This window comes from Salvia miltiorrhiza, chromosome 1 (genome assembly GCF_028751815.1).
Source record: "Salvia miltiorrhiza cultivar Shanhuang (shh) chromosome 1, IMPLAD_Smil_shh, whole genome shotgun sequence".
Classification (NCBI taxonomy): Eukaryota; Viridiplantae; Streptophyta; class Magnoliopsida; order Lamiales; family Lamiaceae; genus Salvia; species Salvia miltiorrhiza.
Window position 1 is genome coordinate 13,766,801 of NC_080387.1, and position 16,742 is coordinate 13,783,542.

Genomic DNA, 16,742 nt, shown 5'->3' on the forward strand with positions numbered 1-16,742 from the left:
TGACTTTTATTTTGGTCTCTTTCACTTAAGAGTTGAATGATTTGAGCTTTTGTGCTAATTTTGTTGTCTCAGGATTTTGTGCTCACATTGATTGATATGTGAACAAAATTAAAGTCAGAATTTAGTTGAATGGTCTGATGAAGAATCAAAGTTCGTCTCGATACGAGTTCGTAGGCGAAAACGGATCTAAACTCCGACTTGAAACGAGGGAGAACGGACCAAAACAAAAACGCCGCGCGCACGGCGCCCGCCTAGCCTCGCCGCTCGCCTACTTTGGATTTACGAAAGGGGTAGTAGGCGGCCGCCTACTTCTCTAGGCCACCGCCTACTTCTAGGCCACCGCCTTCTCTAGGCCACCGCCTACTTCTAGGCCACCGCCTTCTCTAGGCGGCCGCCTACTGCGTGATCTGGCAGTTACGAATTTTTTAGTTTAAAACCCATCTCTAGGGTTTCACTTTATACTCTCGAACCCAGCAGCCTCCAAGGGCGATTTCCACATTTTTCCTTGGGTTTTTAGAGTTTCAAATCAATTACTTTTGATTGTGGATTCATTGGATTGCTTGGGATGTCAATTAACACTTCATCGGATTGGTTTTCCTTGGATTGCTATGTTTTGTAAAAACTCCCTTTGATTCTCTTTGTTTATGAATCCCTTGGTTATTTGAGTTTTTGTTTCTTGTCTTTGATGAATATGATGATTGAAGATCATTGTTGTTGATGCTATATTTTCTTGGTTATATGAATCTTTTGGTTAATTAAGTTTTGTGTTTTATGCTTTGATGAATGTGATGATTGGAGATTAAGATTTTCTTTGCATTCGAATCTTATGCTTGATTTAGTTTCTTGCCTAGGTAGTTATTAATCTTTGATGTTTACAAGTTTATGATCGTTTGGTTTAGTGTTGGAGTTGGAAACTCTTGTTGATTTCGTTAATGTTCAAATACCATGTTCTAGTTAGTTCGTCGTTGAGTTGCTTGCGGAATTCTCTTGGATTGTGTGTGTTTGCTTAACATTCATTTGATTAAATGTTAATATGTTATTTCGCCTAGATAATCGTTGTTTATGGTGTTGAATTGATGATTGCTTTCTAGATTGCTAGTTTAGAACCTTAGCTTTGTTTTCCTTCTTGCGTTCTTATTGGCTTCCTATCTTTTGCCTAGTTAACTTTATATGCTTTATTTTAATTACGCATTAGTTAATCGGAGAGAAAGTGTCAGACCCAATTACCCGATTAGAGTGTTTAGATTTCTTTTAAGTTTCTTGTGAGCAATACGATTAGAGCCCTGCTAAGTCTTCCTTGTGAGACGACTTGAGTCACCTTACCACCCTAGGACGACCTCGTATAAATTCGAGTCCATCCGCTAGGTGTTTTTGGATGAGTCAAATTTTGGCGCCGTTGCCGGGGAAGGCTTTAGGCATTTGATTGTGTTGCATTGTTTTCCGTGTTTATTTTTGTTTATTTCTTTTGACTCGGTTATTTTCTCCCTCCGGTGCGTTTGATTTGTTTGTTCGTGTTGTGTATGCAAGGACGTAGAAGCTTGAAGAGAAAGCTTGCACCTTACTACGACAACATTCATCGACCTCGGGAGGTTCTTTCAAGCCTGGAGAAGGAGTCCGAGTCGAGTTCGAGAAGTTTTGTGGAATCACAGTTTCAAGAGAAAAACTGTGAAGAGAGAATTGCTTCCGATCCCATCCTGGAAGCCGTGGAGGAGACGCCTTCAGTGCATTCTGAAGAAGAAAAAGAAGAAGCTCGGCCTAATCCTGACCAAGAAGCAATGGCGGAGCAGAATGTCCAGTACATGGGAGATTTTTCCAGGCCAGTTATTGGGACCACTAGCACTTCTGCGATAGTGCTTCCCACGGCGGTCCGGAATTATAATCTGAAGCCCAATGATTCAAACCTGTTGCCGCTCTTTTATGGGATGCCCAGTGAGGACGCCTTGCAGTTCATCCGTGATTTCTGCACCCAAGTGCAGACCTTCCCACTGCTGGAACTCACCGAGGATCAGTTGAGACTCAAGTGCTTACCCTACGCACTCAAGGACCGGGCGAGAACGTGGTTGCTGTCCCTACCGCCGAACTCCATCACTACATGGGGAGAGGCGTGTGAGAAGTTCATGCTCAAGTACTACCCTAATCACAAGACTCAAGAGATTAGGAGCCAAATAATGAACTTCATGCAAGGAGCTGACGAGCCTCTCCACGAGGCTTGGGAGAGATTCCAAGAGCTCCTCCGCCAGTGCCCGCAGCACCAGCTTGCACCCGTCATGTTGATGCAGTTCTTCTATGACGGATTGATCCAGACGGCACAGTTTATGGTGGACAGTACAGCAGGGGGCAACATTGCCCGGAAGACAGCTGATGAGCTCAAAGGGATTTTCGAAACACTTGCCGCGAGTTCTCAACAGAAATCAGTTAGAGGAAGGAGGGTTGAAGCCAATGCAGTAGCTCCCAACAATGAGCTTCAGAAGCAAGTAGCGGACCTGATGAGGCAAGTACAACACCTCACGATGAACCAGGTGAAGGCTCCACTAGTTCATGCACCACCAGCAGAAGGATGTGGCATATGTGGTGATTTTGGTCATGGAACCAACGCGTGCCATCGCATGGGGGAATGCACACCTGAAGGAGAAGCAGAGGTCTATGCTGCTCAGAGCTATCCGGGGAGGCCTCAATTTGAACAGAGGCCCGTGTTTAATCAAGGGCAACAAAATTCCAACTCGGGTTGGAGAGCTCAGCAGCAGAACTACACTCAAGCTTATCAGCAACAGCAGCCCCCACAGTATCAGCAGTATCAACAGTTTCCTATACAACAAGGGAATTTTCAGAAGCAGCAGCAGCAGCAATACCAGAATGCTCCCCAACAGTTTCAGAAGCAAGCTCAACCACAGAAGCTGTCTCTCGAGGACACCATGCAGTCTTTCATGGAGATGACCAAACAGAACATGGAGTCTCAGAGTGCTACCATCAAGCGTCTCGAGACTACAGTTGGGCAACTTACAGGAGCCCTAAATCAGCTGCAGCAAGAACAGCCGACCGGAAAGTTCCCAAACCAGGACAAACAGCCGCATCAAGCTCATGCTGTTGAGGTAGTCAAGGACAAGGCCCCAATAACCATGGGGAGATGGAGAAGCAAAACTGTGCAGGCAATCAAGGCTACCCAATGCCCCAGTGAGCCACTGCCACCCGTCACTGTTGCACTAGACCAACCACCACCCAAGCAAGGAGATCCAGGTAGCTTTATTTTTGATATTAGCTTAGGTGGGGTTGAAAAGGTTTTGGGAATGCTTGATTTGGGCGCGGCAGTCAATTTGATGCCGCTTGATATTTTTGAGAGGTTGGGAAATAAAGAGCTGAAATGCACGAACATTAAGATAGAGCTAGCTGACGGCTCCATTAGCAGCCCACGAGGCCTTGTTGAGGATGTTGAGGTGGTCGTGAGGGGGATTAGTGTTTTCACTGATTTTGTTGTACTTGATGAGGAAAAAGGGATTAGAGGCGAGAATGGGCATCTCGTGCTACTTGGCCGACCCTTTATGGCTACCACCCGTACTCGCATCGATGTGGGTACGGGAACTGTAAGTATGGTAGGGGCGGGTAGAGCGGTAACATTCTCTGTTTTTGATCAAAAACCTACTACCCCCACTCGCTTAATTCAAACCTGCTCTTATGTTGAAGCATTTGATGCTTTGGATGAGAACTATATTGTGCAGGAATTCCTTAATCAGCTGCAGGAGGAGGACGAGATCGTCGAGGAATTCCTTGCTAACCTGCAGGATGAGGCTGACATTGAGCAGGAATCTCTGGATAAGCTGCACGAGGAATATGACATAGAGCAAGGCTTCCTGTCTGCCTTGCCACTGGAAGAGAAGCTCGATGAGGTTGTGTCACTCAATCTCCTTGGATGGGTGGATAGAGGAGCATCTCATGATATGAGCATGGAACGCTCATTTGGAGGACCCGCAGCTGCACTTCAAAAAGATGTGTTTACAAGGGCGCTAAGGCAGCTGGAGCTCCAATCGGATTTTGGTTAAGGGACCTTCTTAGTCGGGCTGGCGACTTAAAAACTAGCGCTGCATGGGAGGCAACCCATGTTTTCTTGCTTTTTCTGGTTTCATTTTTCTGTCGTTTTGTTTGTGTTGTGTTTTGTTGCATCTGTTGTTTGGTGCAGGTTGTTGCGTTGGAGACTGCTTGTTCTTTGGATGAGAGAGAGGCAAACATCGTGGGACACTACAGACTCACCACTGGATCGGTATTTAGGGAAGTTTCCTCCTTCACCCCTCTTTTTGTTTGCACTGAGGACAGTGCCAGAGTTTAAGTGTGGGGGGGGGGTGTTTGTTGGTAGTTGTGATCCTATGGGTGCCTTTTTGTTGTGTTTTTGGGCTTTCTTGTGTGGGGCAAATGGTCTCCTTTATCTTGATTGTTGTTTGGCTTCAAGTAATAATGCACACTTTGATGATTTGTTCACAAGTAAATTTCATGCTTTGTGTTGGCTTGGTTGCTATCTTTGTCTCTCAGGCTATGCATATTCCTCTCTTGATGTAAGTTGTTTAATGTTTTGGATGCAACACCCTTATGAGCTATTCTTGACGTGATTTGTCCGGTAGATGCTAGAGGGAGTGTTTTCATTGTGATAGCCTACGATCTTATCCCTTGAGTTTGAATGTTGGTTTGTTGTGAAGTTTTCTATAGCTCTGGGTCTCTGCTCCTCTGACGGTAGTGTTATGAGCATGGAAAACCACGTGAGAACATTTTGGATTACCTCCAAAAGTGTTGATCTCACGAAAGTTGGCCCATCTATTGAGAATGGAATAACATCACCTTTAAAAGAAAGATGTATAATTTTTTTTTTTTTTTTTGGTTTGATTGTTTATCATCTTCAAGGAAAATGGGATTTGATTATAAAGGCAATCACATTAGGGAATTCACCTCTAGCGGAGAATTGGGTCTGATCGGATTGAATTGTATCATGTGGTTGTTGCTTCTTAAAATCTTAACAATGAACATCTCGTGAGGAATGTGAATGGCTAAGAGACTTAGATTGGTTGGAGATGTGAATGGTGAGGAAGTTTTCTTGTGAACTATCTTTTGGTGTCGTGACTTTGCTTGAGGACAAGCAAAGGATCAAGTGTGGGGGGGGGTTGTTTAGCCCTATTTTGTGATGAATCTCTGGGTGTTTACGTGTTATATTGACTTTTATTTTGGTCTCTTTCACTTAAGAGTTGAATGATTTGAGCTTTTGTGCTAATTTTGTTGTCTCAGGATTTTTTGCTCACATTGATTGATATGTGAACAAAATTAAAGTCAGAATTTAGTTGAATGGTCTGATGAAGAATCAAAGTTCATCTCGATACGAGTTCGTAGGCGAAAACGGATCTAAAATCCGACTTGAAACGAGGGAGAACGGACCAAAACAAAAACGCCGCGCGCACGGCGCCCGCCTAGCCTCGCCGCTCGCCTACTTTGGATTTACGAAAGGGGTAGTAGGCGGCCGCCTACTTCTCTAGGCCACCGCCTACTTCTAGGCCACCGCCTTCTCTAGGCCACCGCCTACTTCTAGGCCACCGCCTTCTCTACGCGGCCGCCTACTGCGTGATCTGGCAGTTACGAATTTTTTAGTTTAAAACCCATCTCTAGGGTTTCACTTTATACTCTCGAACCCAGCAGCCTCCAAGGGCGATTTCCACATTTTTCCTTGGGTTTTTAGAGTTTCAAATCAATTACTTTCGATTGTGGATTCATTGGATTGCTTGGGATGTCAATTAACACTTCATCGGATTGGTTTTCCTTGGATTGCTATGTTTTGTAAGAATTCCCTTTGATTCTCTTTGTTTATGAATCCCTTGGTTATTTGAGTTTTTGTTTCTTGTCTTTGATGAATATGATGATTGAAGATCATTGTTGTTGATGCTATATTTTCTTGGTTATATGAATCTTTTGGTTAATTAAGTTTTGTGTTTTATGCTTTGATGAATGTGATGATTGGAGATTAAGATTTTCTTTGCATTCGAATCTTATGCTTGATTTAGTTTCTTGCCTAGGTAGTTATTAATCTTTGATGTTTACAAGTTTATGATCGTTTGGTTTAGTGTTGGAGTTGGAAACTCTTGTTGATTTCGTTAATGTTCAAATACCATGTTCTAGTTAGTTCGTCGTTGAGTTGCTTGCGGAATTCTCTTGGATTGTGTGTGTTTGCTTAACATTCATTTGATTAAATGTTAATATGTTATTTCGCCTAGATAATCGTTGTTTATGGTGTTGAATTGATGATTGCTTTCTAGATTGCTAGTTTAGAACCTTAGCTTTGTTTTCCTTCTTGCGTTCTTATTGGCTTCCTATCTTTTGCCTAGTTAACTTTATATGCTTTATTTTAATTACGCATTAGTTAATCGGAGAGAAAGTGTCAGACCCAATTACCCGATTAGAGTGTTTAGATTTCTTTTAAGTTTCTTGTGAGCAATACGATTAGAGCCCTGCTAAGTCTTCCTTGTGAGACGACTTGAGTCACCTTACCACCCTAGGACGACCTCGTATAAATTCGAGTCCATCCGTTAGGTGTTTTTGGATGAGTCAAGCATCTCAACACAAATTATAAAATTTTGAAATTCTGCCGCTTCTGTAGTATCCTTTATCAGTTGAGACTTAGCAGCAAGAAAAACCAAAACACCCTGTAAGAGAAAATTCATTATGATGAGGCACACGAGATAGATTATCAAGCACATAGCAGGATCAGTGCCACAATAACAGTAATCGAGTAGAAAACACGAGCAGCTTTGAAATCTAAGGCATCCCATTGTAATCCAGAAAAGGTAAAAGCAAATGTGAAACAATAGGCAAGCTGCAGAAAGTGACGAGAAACACAATAGAGAAAGAGAGAGAGATTCGCTCTATTTATGATAGTAATAGCAAACACAATCCACCAATCCTGGCATCTGTCACAGTTCTAAAAGATGGATATGATATATCATATAATTACTTTTTTATCTAGAGCGACAAGATTCATGGTTTACATAGATACTCAAAATATCAAGCTACAGATGAAAAAATGATGGTGGCCACATAAAGAAAGGTTAAATGTGATTATCATGGATCAGTAAAGATATGAAAAAAAACATTAGAAATACATGAAAATAGGATGACAAGAAGGATACAACATCTGAAGTAGAAGCATGCGTAAGTATAATCACATATAGCATGAATCCATGATTCAGGACAACTCATTTTATCATCGGCATCTCAGATTTTGTACCCATACACTGAGCTTACAGTGTCACGACTGGCCTTAATTAAGGATAATTAAGCCGGGAAAACCATGACTGGGGAAGGGAAATTAAGAAGCGGGTTTAGAAAGGGGCGCATAAAAGAATACTCAAAGAACTTGAATACGCGTGAAATATTTCTTACAAGGAAAAAGGCATAGTTCGCATAAAAAGGGTACTCAAAGGACTTGAATACGCGTTATATTCCTTAAAATGAAAAGGCATCGCTAGAGGCTTGACTAAAACATTATCAGTGTTTGCAGCGCAAAGCATAACTGAGATACATGTATGAAGACATGTATCCTTTCTGAGCCTACTTTAAGTTCGACAAAAACTCCACTCAGCAACACTTCATCGCCCATCACAGCTCAACCTGCACAAACATAAACAACGTAGGGCCAAGTACAAGAGTACTTAGTGGGCAGTTGCCAAAACTAAAGCATAACTTAATATTATCAACAAGGTCACAACATTGCATAAGAGACATGAGGTTCTTTCAAATCCTTTGCTCATTAAACATTTCCAAAATCAGAAATAGCATGAGCGCATTCTTCATCATCAACAATCATAACAAGCATCGTGTCGTGGAGAAGGCCTTCCCCAACGAACACGGGCATCACGCCGTGAGGGGGGCCTCCCTCAGCGGTCACGGCATCGTACTATTGAGGGTGGTTTCCCCCGACGGACGCTGAAACACTGGTATACTGGCATCGCGCCGCGAGGGAGGCCTCCCTCAGCGGACACGGGCATCGCGCCGTGAGGAAGGCCCTCCTCAGCGGACACGGCATCGTACTGTTGAGGGAGGCCTCCCCCAACAGACGCAAGCATCAAACACAAGCACAAACTTACTAGCGTAAAGCATTCAAGCGTAAATAAGCGTAAATAGCACAACGTACATCATTTAGCGTAAAGCATAATGAAGCTTAACTCATTTAAGCATAATAAAGCATAACACACTTGAAGATCCAATTGCATTTTAAAGCATAACACTTGCATAGTCTTTCAATAGCATTTTTATTTACGCGTAAGAAATTGCCCACCTGATAGCAAGGTTTTGCTAAGGTATTGTGACTCCTTGAGTAGTTCTTACTCTCGCGCTTGACCTTAATCACGAGAATATAAAATAAGACATTGCATCGAGGAAAATTCTCAATTAATGAGAAAGCGTAATTTAACTATGCATGAACTAATCTTTCCGAACGATACTCGGGGAATTCTACTATTAATCCCCGTTAATAGATTTAACTAACTCTTGTTTATCGCGGTCGAATAAAACTGTGATTCTTCCTTCCTCATTGGAAAATTCTAGTTGTGAAGTAAACCTCGCATTTGTACTCGATCGGAAATAAATTACTAACTCAGCTTAAATCGAGGTGTGACCTTGTAGAAATTATCGGGCTTTTCGATAGAAACATCATTGCTAACGTAACCTCAAATAATTAATAGGCTCAAAAGAGAGTAGCCAATTAATTAAATAAACAAGTGGCTTTAATGAAATAGACACTGATAGCTCGCTTTAAAGTCTGAAATCCAAAAACAATAATTAATAAACTGAGCGGCTCATTTACTGAATAAGAATCGGTCCATCCACTGATAAATAATGTGGACTGGAAAGAATAAATTTTAGTCCAATAGGCAATTTAATTGGCCCAAATGATGAATTAAACTGGCCCAATGAATTATAAATGGGATTAGAATAAGTGTTGAATTAACCGTTTGGCTTCGCTCACAGTATTTTGAGAAAATGCTCCTCCACTTGATGAATTCACCAGATTTTTAGTATCTACCGTCATCCCTTGGTAGAAATACTGCAGCAAATCCCCCTCTGAAAACTTATGGTTTGGACAGCTATCCACAAACCTCCTGAATCGAGTCCAGTATGTGCTCAGTGACTCATCGTACTCCTGCTTCACTCCACTAATTTCCTTCTTTAGCGCATTCGTCTTGGTGGGAGGGAAAAATGCTCCAGGAATAGCTTTTTCATCTCGACCCATGAAGCGATAGAATAGGGTGGAAGACTCGCGAACCACGAGTTCGCCTCTGCTGTCATGGTGAAGGGGAAAGCCGCCAATCTAAAGTGCTCCTCTGTAACTCCAGTGGCGCGTTTCTGGACTTTGCAAATTTTGATGAATTCGCTCAAGAAATTGTACGGATCTTCACCCTTCTTGCCATAGTACTTCGGGAGAACATTAAGCAGTCCAAGCTTGATCTCAATACCGGTAGCAGCTGCCGGCATCTGAATGGGAGTGGGTGGGTCATCGGCCTCGTGGCTGGAGAGGTCACACAGCTTAGGATCGTTGACAGCCATGTCGTCTTCGGTGCTTTCGTCCGAACTCGACTCAACTTCCTTCTCACAATATATTTCTGCCTCCGATTCAGGGTCGGTTTGGGCAAACAGATCCTCGTCAGCAGCGGCAGTACTGGTTTTTGCCTCGACGAACTATTCCGTGCGATCGGACAAGGTGGGTTGCGAATCCAGTAGCTCCAGTAGCTTTCTCGCCTTCGCCTCCTTCCTTAACTTCTTCGCGGTCTTCTCAATTTCAAAATCGTAGAGGAGGTTCGGCTTGGACGATCTGCTCATAAACAAAGAAAATAAAAAAAAGAAAAATAGAACAAAGGGAAAAGAATTAGATTAACACCGCTCCCCGGCAACGACGCCAATTTGGTGGACGTCGCCAACCACCAAAATAATTCCTGCGGAATTACCAAAATAAATTAATACAATGGCAAGCAGGGTCGATCCCACAGAGAGCAGTTAAAACTCATTCAAATCCCTAAGTCTATAAAATCGGTGATGCCACCACGCCTTACTTTTAAGAAGAGTTAATTAAACTAAGAATGCAAAATAATCAAATAAAATACTCTTGAATTAAATCAATAAAAAGGGTAATTCGGCTCAAATAAATCCACACTAATTTAATCTCTGATCCTCGACGCAATAATTAATTAACCCCTATCAACCAATTAGTTATAGGATACCGTGATACGCACTGACATACCCCAATCCCTACTTACTGTGTCGATAGACAGCTAGATACGCTAGTCTTGTCTATTTCCCTTATTAAAATATAACCTAGCTGGATACGCCAGTCTTAGATTTAATATTCTAATAGCATTACGATGAAGGAACCCAATTTATATCAATTATCCTAGAGACGCTAGTAATAATTAATATACCAATTAATTCCTACTACGAACATGGTAGTTTTGCCACTAATCAGCCCTATTCCAACAATTACGGATTGACATGAACTAATTGACTGTAATCCAATTAAACTTAAGTTGATCAGGCTTAAATAAAATCAGAATTATCTTTGAACCTAGGAATTAATCAGAATCAATAGGAATTAATTTTAAAACCAATTAAGTCTCACAGATTATTAAATTAGAGTTTCATTATTCTCGCCGAATTAAAAATTTAGCTACTCATAATTAAACTAAGAACAAGCAAATAAATAAAATCAAACATTAAACTAAATAATAAACTGGAATTTAAATTGGAAGAAATCACCAGAATTGAAAATAGAAAAGTGTCGCCTGCCACTTGATTGATCAGCCGCCAATTCCAATCAAAAAGCAAGAGAAAACTAACTAATCTAAAGCTTAACAATAATAGAACACGTCTGATGCCTAGGAAAATATAAGTGTATCCAAAAAGTCAACAACTCCCCTATTATATGCTAAAAAGCGGCTATGTCTAGAAAAACAAGATAATAACCTAATTAATTACTAACTAACTATGCGGCTCTCTCCAAAAACCAAACATATAAATGGGAGCTCTAATCCCTAAAGTAGCCGCCTATTCCAAAATATGGGCTCTCGGCCTTTACACAATAATAAGGCCCAAGATTAATTAAAACATAATTAAGTTTTGGGCATAATTAAATCTAGAATAATTAATTCAAGCCCAATCTCTAATTTTATCTTCAAAATCCACCAACTTCTTCCATCCACGAGATCTATCTCCAATCCATCTAATTCCTACGCCAAAAGCACCACAACATGGGTAATATCGAATATAATCCATGGCAAACAACACGAATATAAATAACTAAAACACACCCATCATGCGGCTACCCTGCTCTGTAACCAAGGAGAGCGGCACGACGACGAACTTCCAACGCACGACGGAGCTCGGAGGATCGACGGAGGCGGCAGGCCCTCACCTGCTCGGCAGAGAAACGTAACAGCATCGAGAGATTGGGAAAGAGTCGAGAGAGAGCTAGGGACTCAGTTTCTATTCTCCTCATGTGTGAGGAAGATCTGTTCATGAGAGTGAGTGAGAGAGGTAACGAAAGAGCGGAGGTGACAACCACTCGCCCGAATCTCGAAGACCATGGCAGTGAACGACGTTCTTCGACATTCCTCAGTCGGTGGCGCCAGAATCAGAGAGAAGAAGAGGAAGAGAACGGATGAAGCCCGACCATTCGCTGGTCTTCCAGTTGTAGCGGCGGCGGTATTTCTTTCTATGAAAACTAGGGCTCAAAATTGGAAGGGAAAGGGGAGGAGAAAGCCTTCGGCATGGCCGAAGAGAAGGGCGCTGCGTTGCCGGATTTCGGCTCAGGCGGCGGCGATTCCTGATTTGGGGAGGAAATTAGGGCTCCCATTAGTCTTCATCCGTGATTTTTGAGAGAGAAAAATGGATGATGGGAGGAAGTAGTCGAGGAGCGGCGCCCTTGGCCGGATACGGCCTCGCCGGAGCCGGTGGGAAGGCGGACAGAGAGAGGATTGCGGCGGTGAGCGTGATGCAGAAGATAGAGAGAGCCAGGTCCGATTTGGGGAAAATTTGATGGGGGTTAGGGTTTTGATTTTTTATAATATTATTAAATATAAAAAATAATAGATAACAGTTTTAAGGCGCTCATATATAACGGTTAAAACAACTGTTATAAAAAGATGTTCATAGATAACGGTCGGCATAACGGTTTTGTAGTACCGTTATGTATGCAACTAATAGATAACGCATAAACATAACGGATTAACTTAAACCATTATCTATGAGTATGGACAACACTACATAGATAACGGTTTTTTGTCAAACCGTTATCTATACCTAAAAATGAGCTCATACATAACGGTTTTTTAAAATACCGTTATGTATTGAGTGTTATGTATGTATAATTTTGAGCGACAACGATGTTGAGAAAGAAGCTCATTCCATTTACGAAGTAGGTAGAAATAAGTTTGTAGACTTGTTTGTATTTAATGAAGTTATGAGTAAACATCCCAAGTGGAATGGTCATGATACCACCCATGTTTTTCGTCAAAGTGAAGATGTTGATGACCAGGCAGTTCGAAAAGATCAAAGACTTCGGAAAATGGGGGATTTTCTATCCCTTCTAATCCAGAAACTCCAACATCTGAACAGTCAACTGCGACTCGTCCCATTGGAAGAGATAAGGCAAAAAGGAAAGGAAAAGGTAAGGTCTCACAATCTGAATCTACTCATGAATCTGCTGTTGCTGCATAACTTCGTGCAATGAGACTCACTAGAGATGCCGAAGCTGAGTTAATAAAGACTCGAATCGAATTGGAGCGCGAGAAGTTACAAAGAAACGCAATGAAGATGAAAGAAAAAATGTTGCTTCAATTGTTGGCGAAAGATCACTTATCTCCAGAAGACGAAGAGATGAAACGTCAACTAACTAAAATTTTGTTTGGAGAGTGAATGTATTTTAATCATGTGCTTTCTATGTAATTTTAGTTTATGTACTTTTTATTTGGGTGCTTTTAATTTGTGTGCTTTCTATTTGTCTGATTTTAGTTTTCGCAAATTGAAGTTATGTACTTGTTTTATGTTTAATTAATGAAAAAATATATTTCATGTAAACTTGAATAGCATTGGATCCGTTAGGTTCCCAAAGCATTTGACCAATTCTGATAAAGCTTTAAGTGCAGTCACATGCACTTGTCATTTTTTCCTATCCACATGCACTTGTCATTTCATGTAAACTTGAATAGCATTGGATCCGTTAGGTTCCCAAAGCATTTGACCAATTCTGACAAAGCTTTAAGTGCAGTCACATGCACTTGTTATCCCACTTTTAAATATTAGTCTATAAATGCCAGATGAAACACATCTCAATAAAACACAAACACATCTCACTCTTTGCTCAAGTATACCTTCACCCTATTATTTTTCCATTTCTCATACAAATATGTCTGTGAATGAAAACTATTCAGTTGATTCAGACTCAAGTTCTGATGTTTCCCATTCCAATGAACTTGATGAATGGGAAGAACGAGTTTATCAACAAAATCGTCAACTTGATAGCATCATCCAAAATATGATCATAAACAATCATAATTTGATTGTAGGAAATCAAATTCCAACAGCCAGTAGGAGATATTGTGATAGGAAACGCAAGTTTGGTGCAGAGCGTTTGATCAACGACTACTTCAGTGACAGCCCAACGTATACTCCAGAAATCTTCCGGCGGAGATTTCACATGCAGAAATCGATATTCATTCGAATAGTGGAAGCTGTTACTGCTAATGATGAGTTTTTTTAACAGAGACGAGATGCCACCGGCAGAGTAGGTCTTTCATCATTGCAGAAATGTACTGGAGCCATGAGGGTGTTGGCGTATGGGACATCTTCCGATGTTGTCGATGAGTATCTGCGAATGAGTTCATCTTCTACAAGAGATGCTTTAGTCCATTTTGTGGAAGGTGTTATATCTTGCTTCGGTGGTACGTATCTTAGAAGGCCTAATGAACAAGATTTGGCAAGGCTGCTCTATGTTGGAGAACAACGTGGTTTCCCAGGCATGATTGGCAGTATTGATTGCATGCATTGGGAGTGGAAAAATTGTCCTAATGCATGGGCCGGCCAATATACTGGGAGAAATGGAAAACCAACAATCATTTTGGAAGTTGTTGCTTCATATGACTTGTGGATATGGCATGCATTCTTTGGAACACCAGGTTCGTGTAATGATATTAATGTACTCCATCGATCTCCTATTTTTAATGATGTCTTAGAAGGTCGAGCACCAAAGGTTAATTACGTAGTGAATGGCCGTCATTATGATATGGCATATTATTTAACTGATGGTATATACCCTTCATGGGCTGTATTTGTCAAGTCAATTACTTCTCCACAGATCCGTAAACATAAGTTGTTCGCTCAACACCAAGAGTCTGTCTGAAAAGATGTTGAGCGAGCATTTGGAGTCCTACAAGCTCGATTTGCATTTCTACGACGCCCATGTCTTGTTTCGGATAAAGTTTTGATGGGAAAAATTATGATGGCTTGTATAATCATGCATAATATGATAGTCGAGGATGAACGAGATACCTACCAAAATTATTATGATCCAACAGAATTTTTTATGGATACACCTACAAGAGTACAAACAGAAGATGACGAACATTTTCGCTATTCTACTAAACGTATTGCGAGCTTATCTACTTATATGACTAATAGAGATCAACTTCGCAATAGAGAAGCTCATAGGACTCTTCAAGGTGATTTGATTGAGCACATATGAGAAAAATTTGGCACTGACAATTAGTATTTGCTAATTGTATTTTTAAATTTCACGTATTGTACTTTAAATCTTTGCTATATTTAATTTCAGTTGTGTATTTAATTCTTGTAATCTTCCTTTGTGATTGAGTTAAATATCGATTATAATATATGACAATGTTTAATTATAATATAATTACAATTTTTTTAAAAAAATATTTATTTTATTTATTAAATATAATAAATAAATATGTAATTTTAATTTATATTTTATTTTAGATATTAAGATAATTTAAAAATAAAGTGAAAAGAAAAATATGTAGGTTGGGTCGGTGTCACCATTGGGTGTAAAAATTGTGTTAGGTTGTGGGTTGTGTAGGTGGATGAGAGAGAAATGAATATTTTATTAAAAAGTGGAGTAAGGTTGGGTTGAGTGAGTGTCACGACTGTGGGTAGTCTAAGGATATGATACTATCAGGATATCCGTGTACTTGTTCTGACTCAATTTTCAGATACTACGAGACCCGAATAAAATGCACTGGAGTGAGTCTTTCATTGGAGGTTGACTTTACTTTATTGGAATAAATGGCTTAATTAGTCCATAATTACTTTGTAATTAATGGAATTAAATGGCATATTTGGAATCTACATTTTGAGTAGATTAATTTGGTATATTTACTTGTTCAAATCTATTAAGAATTGAATGAGTAATTAAATGCCAAAAGATAGCCATTGAAAATGGAAATGTGGAGTGTCATCCCACATTGAAAAAATAAGGAAGTTGAAAGCTATTTATAAAGTGCTCTCCACCATAAAGGAACAATCAAGTGTGCTTCTCTATGGTGGACCATATGGTGCACCCAAGTGGGTTTTGACTTAGCCTTCTAAGGCTAAAACTCAAATTCCTACGAGGAAGGTGCGAAGCACCTTCCGAGTCCGAGTCCGAGGCCGAGGCCGAGCATGTGCACGTCGCACTTGTCGCAATGGGCGCTTTGTAGGCGCACTTTGGAAGGACTTCAAGAACTATCTCAAGCACAAACGCAAGGAGATGGGACTTGAAGACTTGATCGTTCGCTTGAGAATCGAAGAGGACAATAGAATCTTCGAAAACAAGACGAACAAAACTTCCATGGAGGCAAAAGCAAATCTAGCCGAATCTAGCAACAAGAAGAAACGCAAGTTCAAAGGCAAAAATCCAGACTCAAAAGGTCAAAAGAGGATCAAAGGAGATTGCTTCAACTACGGCAAACCCGGTCACATGGCAAAAGATTGTCGCAAACCGAAGAAAGACAAGCACAATGGTCACCATCAAGCCCACGTGACGGAGACAAAGTCTGTGCCCCTCGACTTAGGCGAACTTGACTTGTGTGCCGTCGTAAACGAGGTCAATATGGTCGGCAGTCCAACAGGATGGTGGATCGACACCGGTGCTACCCGGCATATCTGCGGCGACAAAACAATGTTCTCCTCGTATGAAGCTCTTTCCGGCGACAGAAAACTGTATATGGGCAATTCTACCGCATCCTCTATCCACGGAGTTGGAACCATTGTGCTCAAGATGACGTCGGAACTCAAGGTAACCCTACAAAAGGTGTTGCATGTTCCCGACATTCACAAGAACTTGATCTCAGGATCCGCTTTGTGCAACGCCGGATTTAGACTAGTGTTTGAAGCAGGCAAAGTTGTAATGACCAAGAATGCTCGCTATATAGGAAAAGGCTACCTAGATAATGGCCTTTCCAAGCTTAATGCTATCCCTGTACTTGTACGTGATAATGAAATAAAGAAAAAGGTTACTTACTTGGTTGAATCTCCTAATTTATGGCATGATAGATTAGGACATGCAAATCTAAACACACTACGTCGTTTAGTAAATTTAGACTTATTGCCAAAGATGTCCTTCAATCAACACCAAAAATGTGAAATTTGTGTTGAAGCAAAAATGGGAAAATCTCCTTTTCATTCAGTGGAAAGATCAACGAAATCCTCTTGAATTGATTCACACCGATCTA

At 40.9% G+C, this 16,742-nt stretch overlaps 1 pseudogene; it reads left to right on the forward strand.

Moving 5' to 3' along the window:
* Positions 1 to 13,417: 13,417 nt before the first annotated feature.
* LOC131022707 (uncharacterized) lies at positions 13,418 to 14,752 on the forward strand (annotated as a pseudogene).
* The last annotated feature ends 1,990 nt before the right edge of the window (positions 14,753 to 16,742 follow it).